The sequence below is a fragment of the Homalodisca vitripennis genome, chromosome 2, assembly GCF_021130785.1.
Source record: "Homalodisca vitripennis isolate AUS2020 chromosome 2, UT_GWSS_2.1, whole genome shotgun sequence".
In the NCBI taxonomy this organism is placed as follows: Eukaryota; Metazoa; Arthropoda; class Insecta; order Hemiptera; family Cicadellidae; genus Homalodisca; species Homalodisca vitripennis.
The window spans coordinates 170,307,091-170,322,575 of record NC_060208.1 but is presented as its reverse complement, the minus strand read 5'-3'; positions in this window follow the sequence as shown (position 1 = coordinate 170,322,575).

The following is a 15,485-nucleotide window of genomic DNA, read 5'->3' as shown; positions in this document are numbered from 1 at the left end:
ATTACAAAGTTTATATAAATAACAAATGTTTGTAAAATAAAAGGGTTTCAAAAGATTACATTATCCTATACCCAAGCAAATATATAATATTCATGGCCCAATTAGCTTATAAATGCAAAATAGTATTATGTTTAGATAGTAAAATATCGTTGTTCGAATGTATAGAATTATAAACCGCCCAACGCGAAGGTATCGTCACGAAACGAGGTTTCAAGCACTTATTAATTAAAACCTAACCAACCATAATACAATATAACATACAATATACACTTTCATGATATATGGTTTGTTTTAGAAAACGTGCTCTAGGTTATTGAAATATATATTTAAATAATTTAAATTTATTATTATCAACATGTTCAGAGGTTTAATAATTCTTTGAACACATGTCAGCTAACAGAGAATGTTATTACTTTATAATATACAAGTGGTCTTTTAAAAATGTTAAATATACAATACGCTGAAAGCTTAGATTAACAGTTTGATGTCTTTAAGCTTGAATATTCTATTCCTCATATTTCCGTTTAAAAAATTTAACAGTTCTTCTTTATTCCAGTCCTTCCATTTTAATGTTGAGATAAGTCGGATCTTAAGGCCACCGATGACCTGAAACTTTGAGATCTTTGAAGGCGGTCACTGTCGTTGCACGTCATTTCGAGCCAACTGCTGTTCTTATCCTGTTTTTGTTGTATTGATAATTTTATAATATTAACTCTCCATAAATTCTGTCAGGTCTTACAAACACGTAAGAGAATAAAACAATTTGGGGGGTGGGGGGGGGGGGGGGTGGGGGGGGGGGGGGGTGGGGGGGGGGGGGGGTGGGGGGGGGGGGGGGTGGGGGGGGGGGGGGGTGGGGGGGGGGGGGACAGTCATGTTAGGACGAATCTGAAATCACTGAAGTGTACTCAATGAAATTCCTTGGAATACACCTAGATCGAGGTTTGACTTGGGATTGTCATGTAGACTATGTTTGTTCAAAGTTTATCCTCAGGCATTTATGTCTTGAGGAAAACTGTCCGAATACTGCCCAACGCAGGTACTGATTGACGGCATATTATGGACTGATCTACCCACACCTTTCTTACGGATTGGCATTGTGGGGAGGTTGCACAACCGCAAACTTTTCCAGAATTTTCATCCTTCAAAAAAAAGCAGTTCGAACAATTGCAAAACTGCAATGGAGAGAGTCGTGCAGGCCAGCTTTCAAAAATCTAAAATTGTTGACATTACCTTGCCTCTACGTCTTGGAAACGTGTCTTTTTTCAAATCCAAATGCGAACACACAAGAAGAGGGGTAGTGATTTACACTCTTATGCAACTAGAGGCAGGGATGACTACCGAACTGGAAGACACAGGACGGTAGCTCACGAGCGTTTGCCTTCTCAGGCAGGAGTTCGAATTGTCAACAACTTGCCGAACTCGAATTAAATGTGTCCCCATGCTGAAGGCATTCAAAGCTCGTCTAAAAACAACATTGATTACACATGCGTTCTTACAGTATAGACGAGTTTTATGGCACACAATTGGGAGACCTCTCAATTGGCTGACTTGACCGGGGAAGTGGTGGATCAATTCGAATGAAGTGAGAGAGGAGTGAACGCAAAAATTGTATGTATGGAAGGGACTTCGATGGTAGAACGAGTGGAAAATTTAGCTCGATATACGTGACGATTGCTATAACATTGTTTTTATGTTCTACGCAATAAATAATTTATTATTATTATTATTATTATAAAAAAGCATAAAAGTACATACATTAAAAATTTGTACTAGTAGCACTCTAACAAGAGATTACTAGTAATAGGCCTGGCGAATGTAAAATATGAGAACAAAAATACAATGTCATATGAGATGCATTTTTTAAATATTATTTATCAGTATTTATCGAGTATTTATAAATATTTGTCAATATATGTGAGCTTTTGAGAAATGTTTATTCGGGTTAAGTGGGGAAAATATGTGTTATAAAAAAGAGTCAGAAATGTTTAGTTTTCTGTCAGTTTCTATATGGTTTTGATTTTTATTTCAGAAACTAGTAACGATGCAAATTACCATTAGATTAATAAGTAACGTTTCCAGATTGGAGAGGTTTAAAAATAATATTATCAAGAGAATACTTAATTATTTATGGAAGGAATTAAATTTAGTAACTTAAATTAACTGTTTTGTTATGCAACAATCATAACATAATAGTTTAAAACCTAAATTAGATCAAATATTTTTAATCGGTCACTAAATGCTGTGTATTTCAGATTTTAGCTATTTTTATGCACGTTAACGTGTGTATCGTGAGCATGATGTTACTGAATAAGATAATTTTTTAGTTATACTTTACTATCATTTAACATGTTTACTAAAATCATTACTTTTGAATAGTAGTTTGAAAATTTCCACAAAAGTTGAGCTATTGTATACCCACATAAGGAACTAAGAATGAATTAAGGGAGATGAAGTAAATGAGAATGCATGCATTTATAATAACAATTTTTTATAATTAATATTCAGTCAGTATTCACAAGTTACACTTGCATAGGCGAATAATTTACCCATAAGCCTAATAACAGTGCACACTTACCTTATCACACGGACACATAACAGTACACACAAAATACACAAACGCACCCAAAACACAGCACTCGGTATTTTCATGGAACTTGTTTATTAATCTTAGGACTATCAATCTATGTACCCAAAAATAAATATTTGGTATATGTGAAAAATTTATTTCTTATACTACTATTTTAAATATACTTTATCCAATAAGACAAATATCCAAAGAAATACTACATTTATAATATGGTATAGTAATAGTTTTCCTATAGTATTGTCACAGGAAATCGGAGTGTCACAAAAAGATATAATAAGAAAAACCAAATTTGTAGAAATGCAATGAGATCATGTTTGCTTATATATTTTACTCTATGGCATACATTAATTTTGATCAGATCAATATTGTCAGCTGTGAAAGTATTTAATTATTTAAACATTTTAAAATATCAGCATAAGGAAGAAATCGTAATAATTGACAATAGTTATATTTCTACTACGGCTAATAGTGTATAAATGATATAGCACATTGTTTGTGCTATATCATGTCCTGTAGCTGTCATGTTAAAATTGAAAATAAATAAATAAAAAATAAATAAAATAAAAAACAAACAGATTTAGTTGCACAAGAATAAAGTCAAAGTGGTGGCATTGAACAGTTTTTATCAATCCATGTTACAAAAACACGCTTTACAGGAAAAGCTTCCAGTGTAAACAAATAAAACTATAAGTTTAAAGTACTGACAGGACAATTTGAGCTGACAATATCCAAACTACCTCTGAATGGCAGTATAAACAAACCACTGACTGTGTTGTCAGAACTGTTTGAGAGTAAAACTCTTAATTTTATGGAAAGTAAGTAAACAGAATACAGAAAGAAATTGTATTTAGTTTACTTATAATAATAAACCGTAACAATAAATATAATGTGTCTGCTCTTATGTTCTACTGGAAATACAATTTAAAGAAGAGAAAAATGCTAGATATTTTTATTTCTAAGGTTGATAGGATGATTAGATCGTAACAAATACGTTACATCTGTAGTATTAGGGATTATCAGTATTAACATTGCACAATGCAGGGCAACTAATTCGTCAATGGCTGTTGCAGATAACAAGATGCTCAACTATTAGACAATTACGTTGACAATTATGTTGACAGCTCCATTAACGGCGTGGGACTGCATTATGTCACAGTTTATTACAAGGGATGTGGTAGATTTTAGGTAGAGCTAGTGGAAAACGAATGAGTTTATTTTAACTACAAATCATGACTTCGTGGACGACTATTGAACTGATTTTATGTTCTCGTGTTTTTATTGTTTATGGAATTCCCAACTCTCTCAGGATTCCACGGCCACACTTTTATACGTCACAATAATTTTATTACCGATCTTCTTGGATTGGTGGTATAAATAATATACAGGGTGACAATTAAGTCTGGAACCTCTTTTTTAATTTTTGAACCATAATAGAAAGAAATACCAAAGTTCACACGTGCTTACTGGTGATAGTAACGCACACATCTGCCCAATTACCGACCGGATAATCCCTTTGGGGGACGGTCCACATGGAGTCAGACAAAATTCTTAAATAGCAGCATAGGTCAAGTTTTGTATCAAATTAAAGGTTTTACTTAGCAGAGTACAATGCCGAAAACCGGACTTCAAAAGGTAGATTCATTCAGTAGTTATAGCTATTTGAATTTTAAAACAATTGAACAATGTAAATTATTAAGTATTACAAGTAAACACCAATTTTTAAGTACCTGTGCTCAAAGTAAGTGTTTAAAATGTTCCCCTCTCATCATCTGAACAATGTAGTAATCAAAGCCAGGAATCAATAATTATTACCAATAACACAACTACTGTTAGAATGTGAAAGTGGCAGATTGAGTCATACACAACATCTACAGAAACTTAACGTTTGGGCAGGTATTATAGGAAATCAAATTATGGGCCCATTATTTATCAATGGTAATTTAAATGGTGACTCGTGTCTAGCAATGCTCCAAAATGAGATAATTCCTGCACTACAAGCTGCTCTTGGTCGACAATTTCAAAGAATTTATTTCCAACAAGAAGGCGCGCCACCACACTTTGCTCTCCTTGTTAGAGAATACTTGGATACAATATTCCTTCACTGAAGGATTGGAAGATGTGGTGCAGTAGAGTGGCCTGCTTGTTCCGTAGAGTGGCCACTCCGTAGAGTGGCGTGATTTATCTTCGATGGATTTTTTTTCTTTGGGGATACCCTCAAAGATAAAGTTTATCGTACTAAGCCTCGAGATTTGGCGCACCTAAGAAATCTCATAGTCCAAGAAGCTCAAGATATTCCTCGTGACTACCTTCAAAATGCAGTGGGTGGCTTTTACAACCACCTAGGACATTGCCAGACGATGGGAGGGGAACATTTTGAACACTTACTTTGATCACAGGTACTTAAAAATTGGTGTTTACTTGTAATACTTAATAATTTACATTGTTCAATTGTTTTTAAAATTCAAATAGCTATAACTACTGAATGAATCCACAGTTTGAGCAATTCAATTTATTCTTAGGCGAGATGCGTTTCGCTCGATTATGGCATTGTCAAACGCACACTCATATAAGTAAAAAAAAAAACACAGTGTAGGCCTACACACAGAAACACATTACATAAAATAAGTAAACTAAAAGTATGCCTAGGGTCGTTAAAATTAAAACTAAAAAATTAGTTTAAAATATAAAGAAGATCATGACTGCACGGCCGAGTTGAGTATCGTGCTCGGATTGGTTGGTTTGTTATCTCGTACATGTCCCTGGTCGAGGCGACTTCTTCGTTAACTATAATATTTCGCTCGAATCGACCTCATTGTATGTATTCCAAAATATATATATATATATATATATAAATAGTATGTGTGTTTGTGTGTGTGTGTGTGTGTGTGTGTGTGTGTGTGTGTGTGTGTGTGTGTGTGTGTGTGTGTGTGTGTGTGTGTGTGTGTGTGTGTGTGTGTGTGTGTGTGTGTGTGTGTGTGTGTGTGTGTGTGATTGTTTGTTTGTTTGTTCTCTTAGAGCAAGAAGCTGAAAAATCTCTCATTGTACGTAGTCCTCAAAGAACCTTTTCGCTTGCTCCTGAGTGACAGGATATTCTAGATTCTGTCTAGATTATGTGGAAGCATACTGAGTGCTATATCTCAAGCATGTGACCTTAGAAGAAATGGAGTCTAAGTCAATACTCATGTACCACTTATGTAACCCCTCATGTCAAAGCGAGCAAGATTAGACAGCTCTTATGCCTATGTTAGCATTCGGCAATTTCAGGGAGCTCCACCAACTTCAACAGTGATCCTACGCAGTATAATAGACCTGCCGATCTCCCCTTGAAGTAAAGTCTGGACATTTGAGGTTAGTCATGAGCCGGTCATGGGCATCGATAGAGTTGCATAGATTTAAGTGACACATCAGTTTTCGTGTAACCACTGTAACTTTGAACCACTCAGCCAGAAATGAATCTTTGGGGTATTTAACGTGAACATGGAATGTATTATATTATTATGTATATATAACACTGAAGTATTTAGGTTTTTATTAAACGTACAATAATGTTAGTCTAACATCATCAGACATTTTTGCAATTACCACAAGTGCAGCAAAGAAATTAAGTGACTTTGGATCTTTTTGCAATAACTTTATGAAATTTAAATTAAAATTCATCTACTAGTTTTAAAGTGCAGACTTGTTTGTGATATTTGCTAGAAAACAAGCAAGCCCGAAGAGACGGAAAACTCCGGCGAAGATGATTAGGCAGCCCCCTGGTAAGTTTTATGTTTTAAAGTACGAGCATTTTCCTTGAAATGAACGTAATGATTTCAGTTAAAAACGCCATAACTTTCTGCAATTTAACTGTAGTTGTATAGGTACTAATAATACCTTAGCGAATGTATTGATCAGGATTTGATGTTTTATTTCTTAATAGAAGTAAGATTGCGTTGTAATTGACACATGTGAATTAAACTTACAGGTTGTGTAAAATACCTCCGAGACTTTTCTCTTAAATTTCAGACAGCAATCAGCAAAGCATAAGTTGGGTTTCAACACTAGATAGGAATATGTGAACAAATGTGCGTCTGTATGTCTGCAAGTGACAACCGCTCTCGAGTGTTGTGTGACAAATACAATGCGATAAATATGTAGAGTTTGCTTTGCTAACTATTAATAGCCTTGCCATTCATAGGAACTTTATATAACGTAAACTCCTTCGATATCCAGTACAATAATAAGTAGATTCAGATTAATGATTCCGTTTCATAATTCAAATAACCATAATAAAGCATTTGTAAACTTGCAATAGTAAAAAAGTCAAAACATTGTATTTTCTTCTGATTACAGAACTGAGTCATTTATTGAACTATTAGCAATTATTACCCATGGCTTCGAACGCAAGTATGTGCTTATAAACATTGACTTCTTAAATTTAAAAATTTATTATTTGAAAAAAAAAACCCTGTGCTCAACAGGGATTCCAGAAAATTTTTAAAATAAGAAGTTTTGTTATTATGAAGCTTATCTTTGCTTTCAAGACTATAAAATATATACTACTTTAAGATAATAGTTAAATTTAAAAAAAAACATTTTGTTATGATTTCATAAAACAAAGTTTTACACAGGAAGACGCGTTACACAAGTTTACACAATGCAATCGCTATTGAATGTTCATGTAAAAATTTCAATACAATCGGTCTAGTAGTTTTTCTGGGGGGAGAGAGAGAGAGTGAGAGAGAGAGAGAGAGTGCTAGATTTTAGATTTGATAATAATAGATTTATATCTAGTATTATAGGCAAAGACCTACTTTAAATTTTGAAGCTAACCGAGAGACATTGAGCTCCCATTAACCGGGTACTCCCAGTGGCCGAGGGCTGTCACTGACCCGCTATCTGGAGTCCAGGTACACTCAGAGACCATAAGTTCTATGGTGAACTCTGCTGGAGAATGAGACGTGTCTGAAGCTCTGGGCTACCAGAGACAGAGGGCTTAGTATTTCAGAGTTATTCAGAGTTAGTGTAATTGTTTAAGCTTCCATATGGTTGTATCACGGTGTCAATGTACCAGTATTATTAACTTAAACAGAAACCTATCTCAATCTTATGGCTGATGAACCAAATACTCTTCTTCAGTATTTCTTTAAGATTAACTTTATGAATTTTAGGAAAACCATGGTAAACTTACGATTTAATCATTAAGAAATCTCGATAAATATTATGGTTAGAGTTTCAAATAGTAAAAAAGGTTACTCTTAAAATACAAGCGCTATTTAAATTTGAATTTCTATTTGTTATAAAATATGGACTCATTTTCAATTATACTACCTAAGCTGTTCTTGATTTTAAGCTTATTCTTAAGTAAATTTAGGCAAAAATAAATTTACTTTGCCGTTCTCATTAAGAATTTAATTATTTAAGGTTTATTGAATAGCGTACTTTAACTAGATGGTTTACTTAGATTATCTTATTGTAGATGGTTTTACTTAGATTATCTTATTGTCTAAGTGAAAATCAAGAAACATAATTGATTGTATGCACCGTATTACGCGTTACTTCGGTAAAGTTAATGGACCGCATTATGAATCAGTCATTATACTTTTGTTTTATACATAAGTAAGTATATTATAATATACACTAGTAGTCGAAGCATGTATTCCTGCTGGGAAAAAACAACTTTGATACTGCAGCGTAAGCCTTGTATAAGAGATAAGCCTAACAAGACTACAGTATTGACAGGCTAGATGAGCGATAAACCCTGCGGGCTTTGCACGTTAAACTACACAGAAACTACAGTCGTTGTTGGCATTTGTCATTGTATTTTAAATAATGTGTGTAAGAATGTAGGGTGGAGCAAGAGATAACATGTAGAAAAATATTGCTAAATTCTTCAGAAATTACAAACATTTATCATTATGAATTTTTATAATTAAACTTGAATGAGTTTTAAAATTGATTTGCTGGACTGATCCACGGTAATCTATTCTAAAGTATTTATTCATAATATTTTATTATTTATATTAAATCAATTACTCGTATTCAAATCTAACTTGGTAAAATTGTTAAAAATTTACCAAAATAATGTTTACCTGTATCGCCGTTTCTACACAGTTTTGGTTAAATTACACGTTAATTAAATAAACTCTAAAGCCTTTTCATATATTCGATTGTACTAAAATTAATTATGAAGAACTAACTTTAGAGCCTTGAGTGGGGCATAACTTTAAGTGGAAGTGGCGTCGGAATTTATCCCCTAAGATCAATGTTTTAATCCTTCATTATGCTATTTATCTTAAATGTATGGTGTGTTTATCATTTATAAAACATTTATTGGGTATTAATTACATAGTATTTAGCGTGAGCCATCTCTCTATACCAAAACTTTATAAAGAAATAATCGTTTTACAGTTTCTTATCTCTATAACAATACCGATACCAATATACCCATATCAATGCAAATTGCAGACTTCCATAGCTCATAAGACTAAAACATAATGGAGTAAAAGTGTTATTTAAGTAAGATTTAACGATAGTCTTATGGTACTAAAGTTAAGGTGGCCCAGAGTATATAAGATTTTTAATTAAAACGAGACTTGTGGAGACAGTTATTACATTAATTTTACTCAAAATAAAAGGTTAACACTTATAACGTAATCATCTATATAGTGAATTTAGTAGCTACACTTTACCACCTTTATTACGTTGACCGTCGTTAAATTTAGTGTTTTACAAATAAATATGTTTATAATAAATGTGTATATAACTGCTAAATAACCTCAAATACTGAGGTTCATGATAGACCGGCCTCGCTAGAGAAAACAGAGCTGTCTTTAAATAAATTATGTTAAACTGTTAAAAGATTTAGATAAATCGCAATCCCAACTTTAAAATATCTTTAAAGTTTGATTATTCAAATGGTGTTTTGTCGTGGTTGGAACCATTCAATCTGTGAATAAACTTAGGACGGTACAGCCAAACAGCAATCCTATTATAAATGAAAATGCAGACAGATATATTGTTGATTGTATAGTCTTCTGAAGTATAGAACGCAATAATTTCCGATATTGCACAACAGTTCAGGTAGAATCGTTCATAGCTACAAAGCAGTCTTAGTCAATTGTATAATACACGATTTTGTACTATTTATACCTCGCCTTGAATGTGATACCTGCATGAGAGGAATACAGCATTATGGGAGGACATAGTTACAATAGAACCATTGTTTTTAAGTGTCCAGTAATAAAATAACTGTTTATTCTGAAGATTCAATGCATCCTAGTTATAGTTTAATTTTTTTTTTTATCTGAAATGCATTATAAGCGACATTGAGTTTTATGTCAATCAATAGGATTTGAAAAAGAGTTTTGCCGGAGATCTTTGTATTGGTCTTCTATGTAATAATTAAAGCAACGAAAAAATTACTGAATAAATGAATTTTTAAGGAAACTAAGTACAATTATAGGATATTGTAACATGTGCAACCGTAGCCCATGTACTGTAAATAACGTCAAAATATGAAGGAATATTTCATCACAAATTTCAATTTCGCTTCTAACTGCATTTAAAAAAAAATAAAAGAGTGGGTTCCACCACGATGATGCGTGTAGACCTGTGCGATGTGGCAGAGCGTTATCGAAGCCTGGGATAACTCAGTAGGTTGGAAAATATCTCTTTAGTCTGAAGGAGGGGATATAAAAACGTATTTTAAAAATATTTGTCTACTTACCCGTCTGTCCGCAGGACATTTCAAAAACTAAATGCTAATTGAGTTATAGACTGGAAATGTTACATGCAACGTAAACGATCCTGAGTTAGATTACACAATTGTATTCATTCATGACAAAACACAATGGTATAGGTAAACTGAGCTTACTAACCGACCTCTGCTGCTCTGCACGTTATCTTATTCCACCCACCAGTCGTGTCAGCCAAAGGCTGTTTGCCAAAGCCATGTACAAACACGCCCAACCTACTCGAGTCTTGAACTCAGTAACATCTATTCCGTTCTTTTGTTCACGTGAGCGTCTTATTGTTGTGGTTCACTTATCTTTCTGTAATGATGATAGCATAGTTTGTCAGCTTAAGTGGCACATGTGGAAATAAAAATACGAGGAAATAAATTACTAGTTAATAATATGTGAAATGTAAGAACCCTTTATTCCACACAGTCACTTACCAACGAATACAGGATTGAAGGACTTGCTAAATATATATGTAATGAAACAACATACTTGTTTTCTTTTACTTTTGTTTAAAAATAAGTTTAGTTTTTGATATAATAACCATATTACATCACTTGTTTCTCCTTGTATTATCTATGTTTACATTCGAAGTCTTTATATACACAAACAGCAAACAATACATTGATCTTTTAGAACAAATACTTTTTCAACTTGGATTATGTATATTCTGTAGCAATTGATTTCAAATGCTGCAGTAAAATATTTTTTTTTTCAGATTAATTAGTAGCACAATATTTTAAAGTTTGGTTGGGGGGGGTGCCTATTAGCATAAATACAAGCGTCATTTAGCTTAACTATTTGAATTGTAATAGCTTGGCAAAAAATTACTGTTTTTACACGTTATTAATAGTTTTATAAAATTATGAATAGTTTTAAATATTTAAATAAAATATCTTACTCCAGCCAATCATAACGCAATTCTGAGAGGATTAAATATAACCCGAGTTTAAAAATAAAACCACAAAATATCCAGTAAAGCTGAAATAACGTGAGTCACAATACATTTTGTTTGTTTATGTCTTCGTATATATTTATAAAACCAATAACTAACAAACAATAATAATGAAAACTTGATATTTTCATCTATGTCTATAGCAATGAAAAAAAGTGTTGGTTTTCGTTTATATCAACTAAATCGTAACTAACATTCATAAGTTGGAAACTTGTGATTCAACAAAGACCATTTTTTTCTAACAAAGTACTAATTTTGAATATATAATTTTAGCATAAATAATATACAGTACAGTGTTATACAGTATTTAAAATGTTGTTCATAAAAAGTGATTCTAAGTGCCATGTTTTGAAATAAAAATAAGTTTTTTTCATAAATAGTCTTTTTTACAAATGTTAACGTTCATTTTCAAGCCTAAAATTTTACTCATATTTTGGGAAAATCTAATCGGTTGTCATATATATTTATGTTGATTTATATATATTTTGATGGTTTATGTTGATAAGCAATTTTTCATCCAGGAAAGCTCTAAAATGGAATATGGATGAGTAAAAAAGATCAAAACAATATCGAGGAACACATTATCGGGAAATGTCAATTGAGGAAAGTACAGACCAAGGTTTGGCCTCTCAAATTCAGCCCTCTATCAATCTGAACAGCAAACAATCAAAATCATTTATGAGCTTTATTGTAAGAGATTGCCTTCTGCATATGAATTTGTATTTATATTGATCTTTACTCACTGGCAACCAATAGCATGGTAAACCTTCTATACTTAAGTAGAAATTCATATTTTATCTAAACTGTTTTTACGATATAATATAAAATAAACAAAACCCATATAAATACGAGTGTGTTTTGTAATGTAGTACACTTTATTTATTTAACTGATTCACCTACTTTCATATATGAATTTAAAATTTTAATAAATATATTAAACATACTTTTTAAGCACTTTTTATGTACCCACACGCGGTTCGGAAATTGTGCTGATTTCTGATAGTTGCAGTGGCGTCTTGAATATGGTGGTAAAGCATTTCTCGGTTTAAAATCGGAGTGGTATAGATTAGAGAATTCATATGACCCCAAACATAGAAATCTACGGGAATCGTATCTGGAGAACGTGGAGGCCATGCCACAAGTCCATCTCTACCAATCACGATACACTAGTCTATCTAGTTGTATATAGTCACGATCTAGTTATGACGATACACTTCGTTCAAATGTTCCCTAACCAGCAAAGTGTAATTTGCTGTACTGGTGCACCATCGTGCTTAAAGTATACATTTTACCTTCTTGCAAAAGGTAAATTTTTTTAAAATGTCTTGAAAGTCGGTATAAATTTCGGTATGCATGCCGAAATTTTCACACTTTAGTTGTGAAGGTAAAACATATGGCCCCAGTAAATAATCACCGATAATACCTACCTAAATGTTTAATTTAAATTGATGTTGGTGTCTATCTTGTAAAACACCATGTGGTTTTCATCAGACCACAAATGGGTATTGTGTAAGTTCACGATAACATCTCTAGTAAAGATAGCTTAATCTTCAAATATCACCGAAGATCAAAATTTCGGACATCTCTTATTTTTCTGAAGAAACCAGTTGCAAAAAGTTATACGAGCTGGGAAGTTAGCATAACTAAGAAAGTTTATCAAGTACACGCTATAAATGGAACGGTAAATAGGAGCTAAATGATTATTTGTTGCTAACATGATATTTTTGTGGGTGAACAATATGCAAAATTGGTACTCTATCAGTCAAGCCGTTATAGGTATAATATGCATTATTTAGTAAGAACATCACGGATAACTGAGTAAAGAAGCACTTTAGTACATATATTTAATGGAACTTTCTTCTTAATTTTTTTCACTGTATAATATATATATATATATATATATATATAATACAATATATATATTGTTTTTCTTGTTTGATTTCTTACCTAATTTTTTGTCACAGTTCATGTAAATGTTTATACAGGTATATTTATCTGAAGAAGTGTACCTAGATACACGAAAATTTATAAATGTTTCAAACCAATATACCGTGGTTTATTTATTAAGAAGAGAATAACCTGTTTCTGTCAATATATATATATATATATATATATATATATATATATATATATATATATATATATGTACATAATATAACGTACACAGCAAGCTATTACATCCAAAAACAGATAACTAACTAGAATAGGTTAGTTTAAATCTATGCCTTATTTTCAACGGATAATTCAAAAGACATGGAATGTACATATTTTAAAGATATGTAAAAATTAAACTCTACCAATGTAACATTTCTTATTAGATCATGTTAATCATGTTAGTATAATGTATTATGTACATTGGAATTCAGCTTTAAACTCTACATGAATTAGGAACTTGAAAAATATTTTGATTTACTATAAATCTTACACAGTAGTAACTCTATTACATTATTATTTTTTTACTAATGGTATACCGTGATGATGATTGTAAATTTGAAATTAGTTAGGCCATCCTAGGTAGGAAATGAATAACTCTAACTGGTTCTTATATATCACTCGTCATAGACTTTTCATTACACTAATACATTGTAATTTTAACATCGTTCAAAAACCTCTTATGTAATTTTACAGCAACACATTAAGCTAGAGTACGATTTAACAATGATTAAAAATTACTCCCTACGTTTAATTTCTTAATGGACTAAACCTAGGCAGAATCTAACGTCTAAAATATTAGTAGATGAGGACAGAACATACTTTTTATTCCTTTGACAAAACACAATCTTAATTAAATGTATTTAAATTCTTACCAAGTATACGTAGTATTAAACAGTAACATAAAGCATTTCTATGTGATTTAACAAACACTCCAATCGATTAAATGTCTTCAAAAATTTAACCATCTGCTGAAAGCCCACGGGTACTGTGTGTCTACCCTGTTCCAATACATTAGTAAATGAGAACAGTGTGATATTTATTCCGATTAATCAAACACTCTGTTCTAAACACTCTCATTGATTGAGACTGTTGTGAACCTAACCCACTCTGATGTCTACTACTCTAGTACTGTTGTGAGTATTTTGATATAGGACTGATTAACATGTCAGTACTCTGGTTCTTGCAATATTCGTATACGAAACTAACGGCCATTAAAATATTTTCATAAAATGAATTCCTTGTACTTTTAATCTAATGTTGCTATTAATATCTCTAGCTGTTTGACTCGCCAGAAGATGAAAATTATATCTTTGGTAAATTAGTCATGAAACCTATAAAAGTACAAAAGAGAATCACAAAATACGAAAAAATATTTCCTTCGAATAAAAATATTTAATTTGGAGGACGAATCCTTGTCTAGTCTATACGTTGATATACCTTCTATTAACATCTCTCGAAATTTAATGTATTTAAATAAATTAATTTAAAACCTTGTCCGTAATTTTAATGGTTTATTTTAAATAAATAATAAATTTGATTGGATTTATAAATAAACTTTGTTTCTATTTCAAATGTATGGATTAATTTCAGGTAACTTAACAATTACAAAAGTAATACACGAGCAGTACCAGTGGACAGATAATCGATAAGAGAAAATCAAAATTACATTATAAAAACATTTAAATAAAGAGTTTATATTGTAACATTTAGTATTTTAATAAAAAAATTACCTCTAATATAGAAAAGAAAGATCACCTCAGTATTTAGGTAAAAAAAATGTTAGTACTGAGGGTTTTGTTACTGTGAAAACTTATTCTCCAAACATTATGTGAAACTACGACTTGTAATTACTCATATATGTGGGGTCAAACTTGGTATTCCTCTCTTTATAAACAGCTCTAACTTACCATTATGACTGATACAAGTAGCGAGGGCTCCCTCTAGGAAGAAGGTGAACTTATTTGAAGCAATTTACTGGAATATATACCTATTTCTATCAACACCATTTATATTGTCATCCCAAAGCAGGTCCAAAACAGCGACAATGTGAACATTTCTCTTAAATCTTTGAATCTTGAGTTTTGTCTGACAGCAACTAATATTAACATTAATCAACTTATTTTTTAAGTTTATTTTTAACTTTACGCTGAATTTGTTTAAGACGGTATATTTAAAAACTACGGCTTATGTTATTGCAGTTATCATATAAATCGTAGTAATTTCAGTTCTTCGTGTTTTTTTTTTTTTTAATAACATTTAATATATTTGAAAATAGCTAACAACACAA